Source organism: Saccostrea cucullata, unplaced genomic scaffold (genome assembly GCF_032062105.1).
Source record: "Saccostrea cucullata isolate Sc308-1 unplaced genomic scaffold, CSIRO_AGI_Scuc_v1 ctg6696, whole genome shotgun sequence".
Classification (NCBI taxonomy): Eukaryota; Metazoa; Mollusca; class Bivalvia; order Ostreida; family Ostreidae; genus Saccostrea; species Saccostrea cuccullata.
Window position 1 is genome coordinate 28,858 of NW_026932827.1, and position 12,004 is coordinate 40,861.

Consider the following 12,004-nt stretch of genomic DNA (forward strand, 5'->3'; position numbering starts at 1 on the left):
TTCTACCGGTCGATGCTATGTGTTATAATTTAATATATACTTTTTTTGAAAACTTAAAAAATAATAGTGACAAGCATTTATCGAGAGAGAGAGAGAGAGAATGCACCAAATACAAACACAGTATCTATTCTAATTTTAGACCACTCCTTACAATATTAGCTCCACCTTTTATGCCTATTTATAAATCTTATCTTCAATCAAGAGCAAATAAGTCTTAATTTCACGATATTTGCAGGGGTGGGTAAGGAAACAACATTTTTTTTTATTGCAACGCAGTTTATAACTTTGATGACATTGCATTTCATTTGGAAATAGACCAAACTCTATAACAAATGACTTAAGGTTGGACCAAAAAGACATTTTGTTCTTGGATACAAAATCTCTCTTTATATGTGATATGAAAGAAATTCAACCGCACATTTTTTGCCAGCTCAGTCTGAAATATAGCATTTGACCCCTATAAGAAGATTGTGCAAACAGACATTCGACTTGAGAATGAGCCTCATTTTAGAATTTTCTATTGATTTATTGCTAGTTTGTGTAATACTTTTAATGAAGATAACCTTATTGTTACTTTAAATCAGAAATTCACATTGATACTTGTAAATTCCTGTAAAATATTAAGTAAAATAGAACAAACATTGCGTCAGAAACTGAAAATTTACATGTAAATATCCGACAGTTTAAGTGTTCTTAAGAGAATTGTTCAATTTCTACCAATAAATCAACAGAATGATTCAAATGGGTCCTAGAATAAAATGTGTAAAAATAAATGAAATTGAACCGGTGGTTTCATATATTTTGGCAATTAAAAAAATTCAATGACAAAACAACTAAAAGATTCAGCAGATGACGTCACAATATTTGACCTTTGACCTCCTGATATGACCTTGACCTTTGTAGTACGTAAGGAAAAGAGACTTCCTTATATATGTATTCAAATATCACCCCTCTGCTATTTATGGAACAAAAGTTGCAATGTATTTTATAACAGACTGTTAGCTTTATTTTTGCACTTAGATAGCATAAACAGATTCAAAAATGTAATCTCCCAAGTGAACAGTATATAAGATTATCTGATTTTTTCATGAAATATAACGCAAATACACCCAAACTTCTTCATCATTCATTGTTGTCAATATAGTAATACCATTCTTTTTTCCTCCAGTCCTTTTTAAGAAATGGTTTAAAATAGAATCAATGGGTGTTTTGTCCTACCTTAAGGCAAAAATAAAAACAAAAATAAATGTGACAACAAAGATTGAAAAAGACCCAAAAACAGGCGTTAACTGCAGTCATCCTTTATCATTAATAACATCTGAGATAACATCAAGACAACGATTTAGTATTTACGATAAGCCCCTGCCACTAGCTTGTGAATGACAAATGAACGAGTTGGATCTTCAAAGTTCATCTTATGAACATAAGCTATTGCAGACAAATATGTTGATATTGCTCTGGGAGAGAAGGCTGCTTGAAACAAATATGACACAAAAAGAGCCACTGTAGTTGCACTCAATGGAACACTGTTGGGTATCTTAAAAGACACAGCGAATGTATCAAATGTTGTCCATGCTCTTTTATAAGTAAGTTTTGTTGAAGGGGCTAAAAATTTCCACTGTAAATTCTAGACTGAAACCATATTTGAAACCAGTTACTATGCTTAAGCATTGTCACACTATTCTTAATAATGTTTCCAATCTCTTTCTGATGGGGAAGGGAAAATGGTTTATCTTTTTAATCAACATGTTTGGGAAGAGCTAGTTTTGTGTTTGTTTGTTTGTTTTTTGTTGTAATTTGCTCGGTCTTTTATTTTTCCAACATCGGGTTTTTGGTGGTTTTTGTAGCAATTTGAACAGATGTAAGGCGTTCAGAGTGACATGATTTTCCTTCATTGAACCTGACGAACGGGCTACCTCAGAAAAGAATCTACACTACCTTGGGAACCTCCCAGTTTTTTTTCCATAAGGGTTCTACTGTAAAGCACTTCATCTATTTGTCTCTATGACAAGGAATTGTCCGTCTGTTTAGCCTTTCGAAAATTAATATCATAGTGGTACTCCCACCCCATCTTTTGCAACGACCTGATCAAATCCATGTAAATGGCTAAATCCTCGTGCAAATCAACGTCAGCTTTATTAAATTGTCTGAGGACTGATACATAAAAGCTAAGAGCATCAGTCCACGTTTCAATTGTCAGAAACTTCTTTTTACCTGAACTCAGACCCACTCTACCTTTGTTTTTACCGCTAAGGAAAAACTAAATTCTCTAAATCAGAAGGGGGATCTTTGATTCATATCATGCCAAAATACATGGCTTAAATTCTACACAGGAAACTTCGCCACATATGTGTATCATATATGAGAATCATAAAAAGCATCATATGTGAATCGTATGAAGCAAATCATAAGAAAATAAAATTTATGATTTGCATCTGAATGGTTTAAGTTTGTTTCAAGTCATTTACATATGAGAATCATATGTAAGGAAGTTCATATGTAAAACATATGCGCCATTAATGTGTCCTTAAATTATTTTTATGCTTTAAATCTGATATTTCATTCTTCTCTTATATTTATTCTCTAAAATGTTTAAAATTTCACATTATAGAATGACTTCAAAAATGAACAAAAACTAGATATCATTGAGATGGTGACCATCTCAAAGGGCCGGCGCTTTCAACAATGAACATGAAAATGTAAGGTTAAAACAATATGAGCTGCATGTTTGACATTGGAAAATTTTATTGAAAATTTTCAATCAACTAATTTAATGACAGAAAGATAAATTATTTATAAACTAAACTTTATAAACTACGGACAAGGATTTTTCACAAAGGTCTGCTATGACCTTGACCTTTCACCTAGAAACATGGTTCAAGGTCACTGCACACCAGTTACCCAAGGGCACTCTGTGGGGAAGTATGAGTCAGATTGGGCCAAGGAGAAAAAAGATATGCTCCAGACAAGGATTTTTCACACAAGTCTCTATGACCTTGACCTTTGACCTAGAAACATGGTTCAATGTCATTGCACACCGGTTACCCAAGGGTACTCTGTGGGTGAAGTATGACCCAGATTGGGCCAAGGAGAAAAAGATATGCTCCGGACAAGGATTTTTCACACAAGTCTGTATGACCTTGACCTTTGACTTAGAAACATGGTTCAAAGTCACTGCACACCGGTTACCCAAGGGCACTCTGTGGGTGAAGTATGAGCAAGGTTGGGTCAAGGAGAGAAAAAATATGCTCCGGACAAGGATTTTTCACACAAATCTGCTATGACCTTGACCTTTGACCTATAAACATGGTTCAAGGTCAATGCACATAGGTTACCCGGGGGCACTCAGTGGGTGAAGTACGAGCCAGATTGGGCCAGGGATAAAAAAGATATGCTCCGGACAAGGATTTTTCACACAAGTCTGCTATGACCTTGACCTAGAAACATGGTTCAAGGTCACTGCACACTGGTTACCCAAGGGCACTCTGTGGTTGAAGTATGAGCCAGATTGGGCCAAAGGGAGAGAAGATATGCTCCGGACAAGAGGTCTCGGACGGACTGACGGACGGACAGCAGGACGGACGGACGGACGGACAGACTGATAACTATAGGGCGCCCGCCGAGCGGGGCCCTAATAAAAGATTTTACTGTGCATATTTACATAACCTTTTTTTATTCATTTAAAAAGTTAAATGTGTACCATAAAGAAGACAAAGCAAGATTAACACTTGTCAATACATATATTTTGTTTCAAATTCAATTCTATGCACATAAGTTAAAAATATACATATTACTCTTTAAAATTCAAGCCAAGGAGTTTTCTATCCTCCTCTCCTTCTTCTCCTCCAGTTCTTCCCACTTATCCTCTCTGACCTCTTGTTTCACTGTATACACAAACTTCCTAAACTCAGTCCAGAACGAGAAACTGGTAGTACCACTTTTACGAAACAATTTCTTTGTTGAACAGAAAGATCTCTACAGAAATTAGAAAAATTAGATCTATTAGTGATGTTTGAAATATTGTGCATGCTTTTAAAAGGAATCAATTTTAAACATCAACAAATAGGACAGCAGGTGGAAGAAAATACTTCCACAGGTAATTGTGGAGAGACTTTAAACTACTTCCACAGATAATTATGGAGAGACTTCAAACTACTTCCACAGGTAATTGTGGAGAGACTTTAAACTAAGTCCCCCCACATCTACTTTCTGCCCATTAACCACAAAAAGAATTCTATAATAATTTCAATCGGGAAGTCGTGAGTTCGTATCTCGGCCGCGACTGACATAGTCGTTAAAATTGGTAGCAACTGTTCCTTCGCCATGCGCTCGGCACTTTGAAGTGAAAGTTACGGGTCCTTCGGACGAGACCTAAAAAACCGAGGCCAAGTGTCAGCGGCAAGCGTTGGCACAAAAAAGATCCCTCACTGCACAATGGCCCTGAGTGCCGAGTAAAGGTCAAAATTTGAAGCCCTTCACCGACATATACGTCGACGTCTCCATATGAGTGGAAAATTCTCGAGAAGGACGTTAAAAAATATACAATCAATGAATAATGATTTTCGGCATATGGATAAACTACATTATTTTTTTTTTAAATTTCAATCATTTCATCAGTAAAATAAAAACAAGCATTTGACAAAATGAATTGAATATATAATTATGTTCAGTAAACTAAATACAGTGAAAACTGTCTAATCCGACACCTGAATAATCCGACACACTGTGAATTCTGACGTCAAATTTCCCATTTTGCTATTTTCCACATTTTTAACACTGTGCAATCCGACACCCTGTCTATTCCGACACAAAATTTGTCTCCCAGTGCATGTCGGATTAGACAGGTTTCACTGTATCATTCTTTCTTTATAAATAAGCATATATATAAATACATGGATATAAAAGTTTGTCTAATATAATTATATAATACAGTGTCCAAGCATTTCAAATAAAAGTAGAATTTAACTAGACATTTCGTTTGTTTCCTCATTTGTCCATTTTATAATGCCCATAAGAATAGCTATGTACTCCAAATGGAGCTAACCACCATCGTTTGTCATCGAAAGGTGACAAAGATATTTTATTGAAGGATTTAGATATAAGACATGATTTTGAAAAAAAAGACATCAATCAACCAAGCCTGTCGTAAATTTAGCAGGGCTCGACACTCTAGACCACTTATGATTTTTTTTCATTAAAGTGTTATTATGGAGGCATAGAGTGTTTCAGCGGTTTTTTAAGAGAAATATGATTTTTTGCTCGCCTATGTTTTTGTGTTTACTGAAGGCGATTATTGGGTCATCGATAAATAACTCTTTGCAAATTGAGTCTGTTTGCAAAATGTTCCAGTGTTTGAGTAAACGTTATTTTAAACCCTTGATGTATGGATTGTATTTGGTAATCATAAGATTTGGTTGAAGCTGTTTTTCTTTCATGATTGTTTCGTGCAAATACTTTTTTTTCTGTTTGTTTTGCCCATTTCAATGATAATGGGATTGATTTCCTTATCAGAGTAACCTCTCTTGATTAAGTGTGTCTTAAAGATTGCTAAATCTGTTGTCAGGATAGATGAATCACTTGTATTTCTTGCATGTCTGATGCATTCGCCTTTTATAAGTCTTTTAAATACTGAAGGACTGTTGGCGCTTTCTCTGTGTAAATACTGAAAATTATTTGTTGGTTTTACATTTGATTGTATATCGAGGACATTACTCTTTTGGAATCTCGGGCCTTTGTATACTGTGGTGTCAAGAAAGTTAACACTACAGGATTTCCTCTTTTGTACCGTTGAAGGCTATAAACCTGTCATCTCTATATCTACCATGATAGAGGACTTGGTTGGCGAATTTGAATTATGACATAATATGATTTGTGATTTGATACATTTTTGTATCTGAGATTTCAGGGGATGGTATTGCTTCATACTACTTTCGTTTTGTCAATGTATTGTTCTAGAGTATTACAAGCGAGTAGGGGTTTGTGACCCGTTGGTTTTCTGTATAGGGGAGTTTTCTCCCTTATCATAGTGAAACTGCATCTGAGTTTTTGCAAACTCGTCAAAGTCATCTAAAATAAATTTTTTGATACTTCTTTTATACTTCTTTTTTTTTGGATTTGGCATGAATTTCAAGCCTTTGGAAAGTGCAAATCGTGACGATTGATTTGGTACTTGGATAAATTAAGTACATATTTCTGCGAGCGACTCTCATATGTTTTGTGAACATTTTTCATCTGCAATAAAGAGGTTTTAGATCTCTTGTGATATTATGTTATTTTTTTCCGTCTATTAAAACCTCTAGCCATTTTAATAGGGAAGAATTTAATGTTAAGAACTTTGCGGAGAGTGCAAGTCTAAAAATCCCGTCTATCAAACGACTGATCGTTGTAATAGAGGAAACAACATATGCTGCGACAGGTTGTCCTTTGACGATTTAACTAGGAATATCACGTGGTTCTAGATACGCCTCATTCTTATGATGAGGCTAATGAATATTGATGCTTTTTTGCATTTTTGAAAGGTATACAGATAAAAAATAAAAACAATGGTATGCAAGTATAATATTATATTTTAGTCTTTAATTGACAGTACAAGTAATATTAAACATTTATTGACTGAGTTTGAGGCAACATGCGTTTGTCGAACCCAAGAATTAAACTTTCTGCCTGAGGCCGTTAGGCCGAAGGCAGACGGTTTGGTTCTAGGGTCCGACAAAAAGCATTTTGCCCGAGAACTCTGTCAATAAATGTTTTGTTATACCTTTCATTTTATTTTATTTTTTGACATACATGTATTTTGTGCTATATTCCCTGATGTAACATCAGATCTGTCATTGTTTAACACCAACGAATGAAAATGATAAGGCATTATAACATGGGTGATATATGAAAAAAACAAATTCCAGGTATGTCAGGCTTCACTTGGTGTGATGCAAAAAATGATCCTAAAAGTCGAATAGATTATGTTTTTATAAATGATTCTTTTTATTATAGCATAGCAGATATCAAGGTTAGAAAAATTCCAGGCACTCATTCAAACGGGAGTCGAATGAGTGACCATAGATACTTAAAATTTAGTTTTGATATCGATAAAACGAAAAAAGGTCCCGGATATTGGAAACTTAACGTTTCCTATCTCGACAATGAAAAATATAAAAAAGGTATCTTAGACATTATTCATAGTATAGATTCCTCTTTAAGCCCTATTATGACATGGGAGTTAATTAAACGAAAGGTTAAAGATTTCTCGATTTATTTTGCTAAAAATGAACAAAAATCAATTAAACAAAAGATAGAACGCGAAATAGAAGCTATGGAGAAAGGAAACGTAGACAATTTTAATTACAAAAGACTGAAAACTTTAGAAGCGGAACTTGACGCTATTTATGACAAAAAATCTAAAGGTGCGCAGATAAGGTCTAAAATTAAATGGATAGAGGAGGGGGAGAAAAATTCAAAATTCTTTTTAAATTTAGAAAAACGCAATCAATCATCAAACGTAATTAAAGAAATAAAAACAAGAGAAGGAAATAAAATCAGTAAAACTAATGCCATTTTAGGTGAAATGTATTCTTTTTATAGCGAACTATATACTAGTAAAGAAATTTCAAACGAAAAAATAGAAAAATATTTATCTGAGATAGACGATATCCCTAAATTAAGTGAAGAAGATAAGATATTGTTAGAAAAATTTCCAACATATGAAGAGTGCAAGGAAGCTGTTGATAGCATGAAAAAAGAAAAATCACCTGGACTAGATGGCCTTCCTAGTGAATTTTATCAATGTTTTTGGGAAACACTTGGGCCTTTCTTTTATAAAGCACTTAATGATATTTTTGATAAAGGTGAATTGCCCTACACACAGAAACTTTCTGTCATATCACTGATCCACAAAAAGGGTGAAAAAAATAATTTAAAAAACTATAGACCGATAAGCTTAACATATACAGATTATAAAATTATTGCCTTTGTCTTTGCAAAGAGATTACAAAATATACTATATAAGCTGATTAACGAAAATCAAACGGCTTACATAAAAGGGAGATATATCGGTGAAAATGCTAGATTAGTACTTTACGTTTTTGAATACTGTGAAAGTGAAAATTCAGATGGTATATTACTTTTCTTAGACTTTGAAAAAGCATTTGACTCGGTTGAATGGAACTTTCTTTTCCAAGTCTTACAAAAATTTAATATTGGCAATAGTTTTATAAAGTGGGCAAAAATTTTATATACAAATCCAATGTTTAAAATGAAAAACAACGGCTGGCTTTCTAAAACAAGCGAAATGACGCGAGGAATTAGGCAAGGCTGTCCTATTTCCGCTCTCTTGTACCTATTCTTCGCAGAAATTTTGGCTATTAAAATAAAATGTGATACTGATATAAAAGGCATTACAATTAATAATTATGAAATTAACATCCAACATGCAGACGATTTGACTGTAGCTTTAAAAGACGAAATATCAATGAAGCGAACTCTCGATAAATTACAAGAATTCAGTGAACATGCGGGTTCAAAAGTAAACATGCATAAGACAGAATGCATTTTATTAGGGGAACTAAGAAATTTATATGATGAACTCTACGGTATAAAAATTACGAATAAAGCAGTAAGATGTTTGGGAATATTCATAGGGCATGATAAGGAAGAATGTTACACTAAAAACTGGATGAAAATTTATCACGATATTGAAAAACTTTTTGAATCTTGGAAAAGAAAAAAACTAACGCTATTTGGTAAATCATGTAAAGTTAAGACACTTGCTATATCTAAACTTACATACGTTGACTCAAAACTAAGTCTCCCTAATAATGCTTACATTGAAAAAATACAACGTTTAATTTATAAATTCATTTGGGATAAAAATGAACGAATTAAAAGAAACACGCTTATAGGTAGAATTTTAAAAGGTGGACTCTCAATCGTTGATATTGAATGTAAATTAAAAGCCTTAAAAGCAGCTTGGGTACCTAGATTGTTAAAAAGCAAAGGTATTTTGTACAAAATTTTTGATGGTTATTGTAAAAAATCAAATTTTGAAGTTCTCTATGTGTTAGATTTTTCTGATAGAAAAGTAGAAAATATGGAAAAATTAGAGAAACTACCTAAATTTTATCAACAAATGTTATGTTGCTTTAATGAATGTAAGCCCTGTTTTTTGAACAAAACGTCTTCCGATAATGTTCTTCGACAGCCGATATGGAACAATTGTAACTTTGTTTATAGGGGAAATACATTATTTTTTAAAAACTGGATAGCCAGTGGGATTTTGCATGTTAAAGACTTATTTGACGATGATGGTAATTTTAAATCATTGTTAGATTTTTCTAATTGTATAAAAAACAAGTCAAACTGGTTGTGTGAATTTAAAATTCTTTCTTCTGTTTTCAAACCTTTGCTACTAAAGTATGATTTTTCAAATTGTAAGTTTGTTAACATAAGATACAAAAATTATTTCTTTTCTACACAGGACAGGTTAACATCATAGATCAAAGATGTAACTTTTTTTATGACAATCTTGTACACAGAAAATTTTGTAAACCATGTTATCAAATAGTTTTAAGCAACGAATTCAGTGTCGAACCTTCAGAATGGAAAAATATATATCAATGTAAATTATATGACATACCCGATAAACAACTTACAGAATTCAACTATAAACTTTTAAACAATATTCTTTGTAATAACTTGTATCTCAGTAAATGGAAAAAAGAAACGAGTAGTAATTGCAAATTATGCCACGTGAATGAAACTTCAAAACATCTCATTTTTGAATGTAAAAATGTTGGTGAAATTTGGAAAGATTAAGTTTGTATCTGAAAATAGATATCAAATGGAAACATGTAATAATTGGATTTAGCTCTGAGCGCAATAGAAAAATTGTATCACTCAACACACTCATCTCATATGTTGCCTGTAGGATTTACAAATATAAGATGTACTGTCGAATACATTCCTTACATGAAACTAGTTATAACATCTTTAATCACGTTAAATCTTCAATTTTTTTCTATGCTTCCATTCTAAAAAATTTGAAATCACTTGACTACAAACTTTTTAAAAATTTTGCATAACATTGTCTGAAGGTAATATTGTCATATTGATTGTAATGTAATTTGTCTGTTATATATATATTTCACTGTTTGTTTGTATGAAGAATTGAAAATAAATAAATTAAAAAAAAAAAAAAAAGAATGAAAATGAAATTAAGCTCCGCCCATTCTGTGACGTAAGCGGTCCAACAACTCTCCGAGCGGTCCAACATCGATTTTTTTATGCCCGCTCAGCAAAACATTAAAAATGTTCCTTTTTTTCGTATAGATTTGTATAGGAAATAATTTGTAAAGGTATAACAATGATTATTACTTTAACTTAAGTGTCAATAGTGAAAAATCAGTTTTTAGCACTTACTACCTTTAGAGTGAATTAAAATTCCAAACATTTTAAATTGTAAGCGTTATTGTCACAAATGAATCAGTACAGGGTAGACTTATTCAGATGATTAAGATATTGTCACACAGTCTTAACACTCTTAGTGTTCATATGGTTTCCTCCTGCATTGTCTTCGTCCTGTAGGTCGGCTGCGAAACGGTCTCCTGCGTCCCAGCCGGGACTGGTCGCGCGCATTTTGGCTAGTTTGAGTGACAGTAGCCAGTCTATTTCTGAAATCTTGGATTTCAGTAATCTGTTTCTTATGAATTCTGGTTAGTTGTTCATCAAACTTGTGTTTTTCAAAGTCATAAGAATGGCGTCTTATTTCCTGCAAGGCTTCATTCCTCACGGAATTGCTGTCCAATTCCTATGATTTTATTTTCGATTTAATGTAGTCCAAAACAGTTTGGGCCATTTGTTTGGTCTGGGTTCTTATTGTCTCCTGCCAGAATGTCTCAAATTTGTCATTGTCATCTTTGGCGAGGAGGTTCAGGGTACAAACGAACCTGGTGTGGAACCAAGTCGGGAATTTCCCTGTTTGAATGTCATGTCTGAGACTTTCTCTTCTTTTGGCCAGGACCAATCTCTGCTCTAAAATGGCTTTAATTTTTGCAACTCCTTCTGAGGATCTGGTGATGCCGCTATCATTGTTCTTTGGTAGGGCGATTTTTAGATCCAGGTCTTGGAAACTTGTCAATGCTTCCTGGTTTGATGGAATTGCGTCTGCAAACTCAATGTCAGAGTTTTGATGCATTTTCTTTGTGTCTTTTCTTAGTGAGAGTTTGTTGAATCTTTGAAACATATTAAAGTAATAAAGGCGTGAAGTTGATGCAATGCCTTATACTTTGTTTGAGGAGAAATAGATTTATTGTTGGCGATGACAGTAAATCTGAAGCAGTCTTTGAAGTGAAATTGTTTCAGAAAAAAGAGCGGATGTGACAGTTTTTAGGTAGATGCTATTTTAATTGAAGTTTTGTTAGAAAGCGGATCTGAGAAACTTCCGGTGGTCTGAGGGAAGAGACCCCAATAAATCGTAACAGGCCGATCGCTGTCCAAGGGAGGCGATACGCGGGATGATGTCAGTGGGACATTGTCCCTAATAACATGATTTTTAAAAAAGACATCAATCAACCAAGCCTGTCGTAAATTTAGCAGTGCTCGACACTTTAGACCACTTTTGACTTTTTTCAATCAAGTATTATTATGGAGGCATAGAGTGTTTCGGCGGTTTTTAAAGAGAAATATGATTTTTTGCTCTTAAAAATGAAGCCTGCCTTCATCAGGAGCCCGACCTTGAGTATTAGTCTTAAGCTATTGTAAGCGTGACTTAATTATCATTTCGCCTATGTTTTTGTGTTAACTGAAGGCGATTATTGGTTCATCGATAAATAACTCTTTGCAATTGAGTCTGTTTGCAAAATGTTCCAGTGTTTGAGTAGACTTTTTTTTTAAATCTCGATATATTGATTTCATTTGGTAATTATAACATTTGGTTGACGCTGTTTTTCTTTCAAGATTTTTTCGAGCAAGTACTTTTTTCTGTTTGTTTTGCCCATTTCAGTGATAATGGGAT